Source organism: Coptis chinensis, chromosome 8 (assembly GCF_015680905.1).
Source record: "Coptis chinensis isolate HL-2020 chromosome 8, ASM1568090v1, whole genome shotgun sequence".
In the NCBI taxonomy this organism is placed as follows: domain Eukaryota; kingdom Viridiplantae; phylum Streptophyta; class Magnoliopsida; order Ranunculales; family Ranunculaceae; genus Coptis; species Coptis chinensis.
Genome location: NC_141463.1, coordinates 4,649,419 through 4,655,418, shown reverse-complemented (window position 1 = coordinate 4,655,418; position 6,000 = coordinate 4,649,419). Strand labels below are relative to the sequence as shown.

The 6,000-nt window shown below is 33.6% G+C and overlaps 1 long non-coding RNA gene across 1 annotated transcript; it reads right to left on the bottom strand.

The window, feature by feature from the left end:
• Nucleotides 1–1,565: 1,565 nt before the first annotated feature.
• Nucleotides 1,566–2,435, bottom strand: LOC147479463 (uncharacterized). The gene is made up of 2 exons (XR_015206956.1): nucleotides 2,193–2,435; nucleotides 1,566–2,116 (listed from the first exon to the last, which is right to left on the bottom strand). It is a non-coding gene; the product is annotated as an uncharacterized LOC147479463 (long non-coding RNA).
• Between the last annotated feature and the right edge of the window lie 3,565 nt (nucleotides 2,436–6,000).

The following is a 6,000-nucleotide window of genomic DNA, read 5'->3' as shown; positions in this document are numbered from 1 at the left end:
GTAATAGCCAGGCTAGTTCTTTTAAGTCAAGTCTACAATTAGTCGATCATCTTTAGCTATTAGTATGATTGAGCTTGGAAATATTTGCAAATCCTTAGCCGTTTGAATGGCTTCTGAAGCGATTAGAGCATCATCAACGCGTTGTTATTTTTTATTTTCAATGTGACAGTTGACAATATTTATAGCAATTTTCGTCACCAACGCGTTTTCAAATGATCATTTCTATTATAAGAATTGTCAAAACTGGAGCCAAATTGGTTAAGAAAATAGAAATGGTGTGCACGGGACAACTTGACCCGTCCAAGAGTGGGACGGGACTACTTTAGCCGTCCAGAATTGTTTTATTTTTTTTTAATAAAAAATTCAAACGGTTCGATTTTGTACCGTTGGGCTTTTGCATTGTTGGCCCTGAACGATTTTAGAAGATTTACAAAAATTGTACCGTTGGGCCTGAACATGTACTTGAGTGGTATTAGATTATGTTTTAGCGTACTAATTTATTTAAATTTTATGTTGTAATATGTTTTTATTGTTTACGTGTATGTTTTTCTTTAAATAAAATTGTATTTTGTTTTAATGAAAGTATATTTTCTTGAAAAAATGTATTTGTTTATAAGTTAAATTAAAAACAAATCAACTCAACTAGAAATGAAAAACATTACAACTTAATTTGAAATAAAAACACAAAACATCTTATAAAATTCTACGGAATTAAAAACACATGCAAAACAATTAAAGACAATACATTAGGGAATTAAACAAAATACAAATATTACATATCCTACACTTAAATTCTAAGAGGTATGACTTGTTTCTCCACCACACATTGAAGGATTGCATTGATCGCACAAGCTACACCTAGGGCAGAAATCTACTGCTTTCTTGCAAAAATGACATACAGGTATGTCAACCTTTTTTTAATGATAGATGTTGATATTTGAGAGACAATCATCAACATCACACTTTAGAAGTTTGTCTTCCAATGTTCCATCGTCATTGATAGCTATGACCACTATCATCATGTCGTTGCATTCAGAGTTTGGGCATTTAATGTTAATGTATGGACATGAAGTAGGGTAATGACCAACTTTCTTACACCACTGACAAATCTCAGGTGTAGAAATGTGGACAATATTTGATCCGCCCATATTGGTAGTTGAAGTTGAGATAGAAATTGAAGTTGAGAAAGATTAGAGAATGAAAATGAGAAGCTGAAGTGAGGAATGAAAATGACTTTGAATATATATGCAAAGGCCCAACGGATAGAAATATATCCGTTATAAATAAATTTCAACGGATAGAAATATATCCGTTGGGAATAAATGTCAACGGATATAAATTGATTCACTTTGGGAATAATGCCAACGGATATAAATTAATCCCCCTTGGGAATAATACCAATGGATATAAATTAATTGGAGGAATAATAAATTGAGGCCCATGGGCTTATTAGTCACGTTCACATGGGTTTGATTGTTCACATGAGAATTTCTTTGTCTACATAATAAAAAGCATGTATAGATTCTAAGTAATAATTAACGTAATGTCTTGAATTTAAATTAATGTAATGTAATAATTAATTTAATGCATAAAAAAAATTGGACATAGCCTCCTTTGTTTAATCAACATAATTCATATACCTAAACCTGTTAAGATTCTCAAAAACCTGTTCAAACCCTAAAAAACAACAACAACCAACAACCAACAACCAACAACAACAACAATGACATCACTAAATTATTACAAAATAGTGCAATATAACACTATGGAGCACTGCCCTGACTGCTCTGGCCACTCCCTCTCCGTTTTCGCCCCCTCTTATTAGGAGCACTGTTTTGTTGCATGATATTAGTAGCAATTCTTTGAAACATCAACACAATGCAATTAAAACCTAAAATTGAATATATATATAAAAAAAATGAAAATATAAAACATATAATAAAATTACCAAGGCTTTCAATTCGTTTGTCATCTCAGCCATCCTACGCTCAGTGTTTGCTCTTTGCGTTCGTTCTTTGTCTAAATAGTCATAATACTGTTGAGTGTGCTCAATTAAACTAGCTCGAAGCCCCTGGTTGATTTGCCTTTCATCTGATAATCGAGCATGCACTGTTTCCTGTATTGTGTCAATATTGTATATAAGTTAAATATACATAGTGTGTTTAAATTAACATAATGAAATATAAATATACCTCATTAAACTGTTGTAGCTCAGGTACAAGCACCGAACGCTCCAAGTGAAATGTGGTCTCCATTCCCTGAGAACTAACAACGCGGTATGACCATGGGTCATATGGATCACTAGGTGGGGGTGTATAACCATGATATACTCCAGATGTTCTTGTGGAACTTGCAGGTTCTGAGAATTGGACGTCTCGCCTAAAACTCTAACTAGTTGTGATATCCATGTTTGCACCTCTATACAGTGGACCCGCAGATAGCCTTCCCCTAGAAACTTTCCGCCAATAAGTCTCATAATCAAGACTGGAGTTCACATCAACATAATCAATGTAAAACACGGCACACGACTCTCAACGCGATACCGTTCAATCAAATTCTCTGAAACATCCATGGCACGCATATCTGTGGGTGGGGGAGCAGGAATATATGTATATCCAATGGTTTCCATAGTCACCCTATCTCCAAGGAACCAAACACGTATATCAGTCAAAGGAACCAAACACGTATATGAGGGGCTTGCAATATGAATCTTTTTAACGACATTAGAGTACTATGCTGACAGATATGCATATTCTCAAATTGAGAACCTTGCCACGGATTCCAAACAATAGATTTCATACTTTTCGTCTCTATTTGGATCTTAGCAGCTTGAAGATCATTATGGACCTCATCCTTTAATCTAGCATGACCAAAAACAGCCCATCCCTGTGGGCGAGGCCATAAGTCCTTATCCCAATCCTCTTTCAGTATAGGGTTTAAACAAGCCAAATACTCATACCACCAGTACTGAAATAATCAAATGAAAGTGTATCTAATTAATTTAAATTATATAATATTTAACTAACAAAATAAAAGCTTATATCTTAAAAGTTAAATCCTGTTGAATTACCTGTAGTATCCAAGTAATTCCGTTGCATTGCTTCCCCATTTGATTTGTTTGTACAAACAAATCAAGCCCTATATATAAATGTGCCATGAAAGCACCCCCAATCAAAATCTTCCAAGCTATCAAGGTCTACTAAAGACGCTAACCAACCAGCCTGAACCCCATATTTTCCTGTTGTAAAACCAACTTGGCCCAAAAAATATAACAAAAAAATCCTGATAAACTCATCCTCCTCCGCAGAGTTTGGGTCCAAATATAGGGCGTCAACTTCATGTTCTAAACAATATTCAATATCCAATCGGTGCATGAATTTTTTCTCGATATATGAGTTCAAAATGTATCGTCATCCATATTCCCGGAACAAGTATACCTTCAAAATCAAACAACGAAGGCAAGAGAGTCTTCAACCTTTCAAAATCATCTTCGATACTTGAATCAAACAAAACTGGCTTCTTCTCGCCCACACTTAAACCTGTTAGCATTGTAAAGTCAAGTGGTGTGATACCAATCTCACCACATGGAAGGTGAAAAGTGTGTGTGGTGTGCCACCATCGTTCCGCCAATGCAAATATCAGTGGACGATCAGTCCGAATGCTCGTACACGATATCAATGGACCAAAAGGTGTTCCCAAAATTCGAGCTCTTACGTGCTCCATTTCCTTCTCTCTTTCCACTAGATGACTCCAGAAGTCTTTAATACTTGGCATTGCGCATCTCCATCTCGTCGAATTCATTTTCTACACGTTGAGGCATTTAATCAAACAGTTAGTATACGTTAAATTCTAAACACAATTTTCAATCAAAATCAATTGAATTTAGTTCATAAACTCATACTTACTCCGTCAGTATTATATAAACACGAAACATGTTTGTCTGGATCGGGAGCCAACGTCGGATGATCAACAATACTCAATCTCAATGGAAAATTGAAATCATTTTCCGGTACAAGTTCACTCTCATTTTCCTGAGGATTTGAACTCCCTGAGCCACACATAATAGTCTTCTTACGTCCAGCTCGACAATGTTGATCCATTGCAAAAAACATAAACAAATTTGGTTGAAAATCGAATTTTTATTGGGCGATTGAAGGTTTGGATTTTGAGTTATGTTGCTGAGTTCTTGCAGGGCAAATGTTACTGGAACATTGTCCGTGCGTTTTTAAATAAAATGGGTCAATAGGGTGGACGGGACAAATACTCCCATTTTAAAAAAAATTGGATTCTTGACCCATTCAAATTTTTTTAGCAAAATTTACCCAAACCGCGCTGTTTCATCCCTTCCTTTTAGAAATTTTTCGCTCCCAAAAATGATGATGTGTCACAACGCAAAATATCAATGCGTGGATGATGCTCTTAGGTCTCTGTTTGGGATATTAAATATTGCTGACTACCAGTACAATATCAAAATTGGTCCACCATATGGTATTTTTATGTCGTTATGACAAATGATTTGAATATTAGATAATTTACTTACATATGTTAAATTTGTAAAAGAAAAAATTATTATCTAATGTAGTTTTTTTTAATCATCATCTCGGTCAGTGCTCGATGCCATAAACAATGGCACCGCCTCTCTAGTAGTATTGGCACGAGATGCAGACTCAATCACTACTATTAACTTTCTCCATAAGACGGCGAGTGATAAGGTTCAAATTTGTTAAAATATTTTACAATAGAGGCATATCTTGATTATTATACAAATTTTTAATATTTTCTCATTCAGGGCATCCAATGTATGTCCGTCACATGTAGAGCTTGGTACTATATTGGGGTTGAAGGGTTTGAAGAGATTTCAGTTTTTGCAGTTGTTCATGACTTTAGGGGAGATCTTACAGGAGATATATATGTAGATTCTTATCATTAAAGCGATTTTATTTTGTTACGCAAATCAACATTTCTTAACTCTTAATATTATAAGAACTAAAATTATATTAAATAACTTTATTTAGTAATATTATGTGTTATTGCATAGGTTTCTTTGGTGAGATTGTGAAAAAACACTTGGACGTGTTTATGAGAGAATCATGTTGGACAATGTTGTGTTTTTTAACAGCAAGCAACATGAGTAGACCTTTTCTTATTGGTTGGAATGGTAAAGTGTTAAGTTTTTATTTATTGATATTGAAGTAAAATTTCCATTAATGAACTATTTACAAAACGGAAAATGTTTGTGCTTTCATAATGCGATTTTGACCGCAAAATTAGGAATATGAAATTATTGCAATTTAATATATATTTTTTTCCAAATTAAAACATTACTAAGTATATATATCAACTTCTCGAGGTTCGAGTAATGTCTATAATTAATTTAGTTATGACAACAACATTGATTCACCGGATGATACTAAGTACTTTTATGTTGTTATGAACTATGACTATTGGTTTGAAGATTATATAATCTAAGTAGGCATATATATTTTTTTTCATGTTTTTTTTATCGATCTCAGTTTCAAACGCTATAACCATAGCAACACCACTCTAGTTGTATTGGCAAGAGATGCTGAATCCATCATTACGGTTAACTACCTTTATAGTCACGAAAGTTTTTTTTTTTTTTTACAATATAATTAAAGTATTAAAATGATTTTAGATTATACTAAAAATTCATAATATATCATTTCTATGAAATATAATGTATATAAGTTATGTTACATGTAGAGCTTGGTATCGCGTATGAGGATGATGAGATCGATTGAAGAGATATCAATTTTTGCGAAACTTACAATAATAACTATATAGGTAAATGTTTTACAAGCAAAACAAAAGAGAATAGGTCCAGTGAATGTTCATATTAAAGGTTATGTTTAATTATGGTTTTCTTTTTTCAAGAAATGAACTAGAAATGCAAGTTCATATTGAAAGCCATTGACAACAAGGGATTAGTCTCTCTCATTATTCCTTTTTTTTCCCCCATATTATACAGTTCCTTTTTTT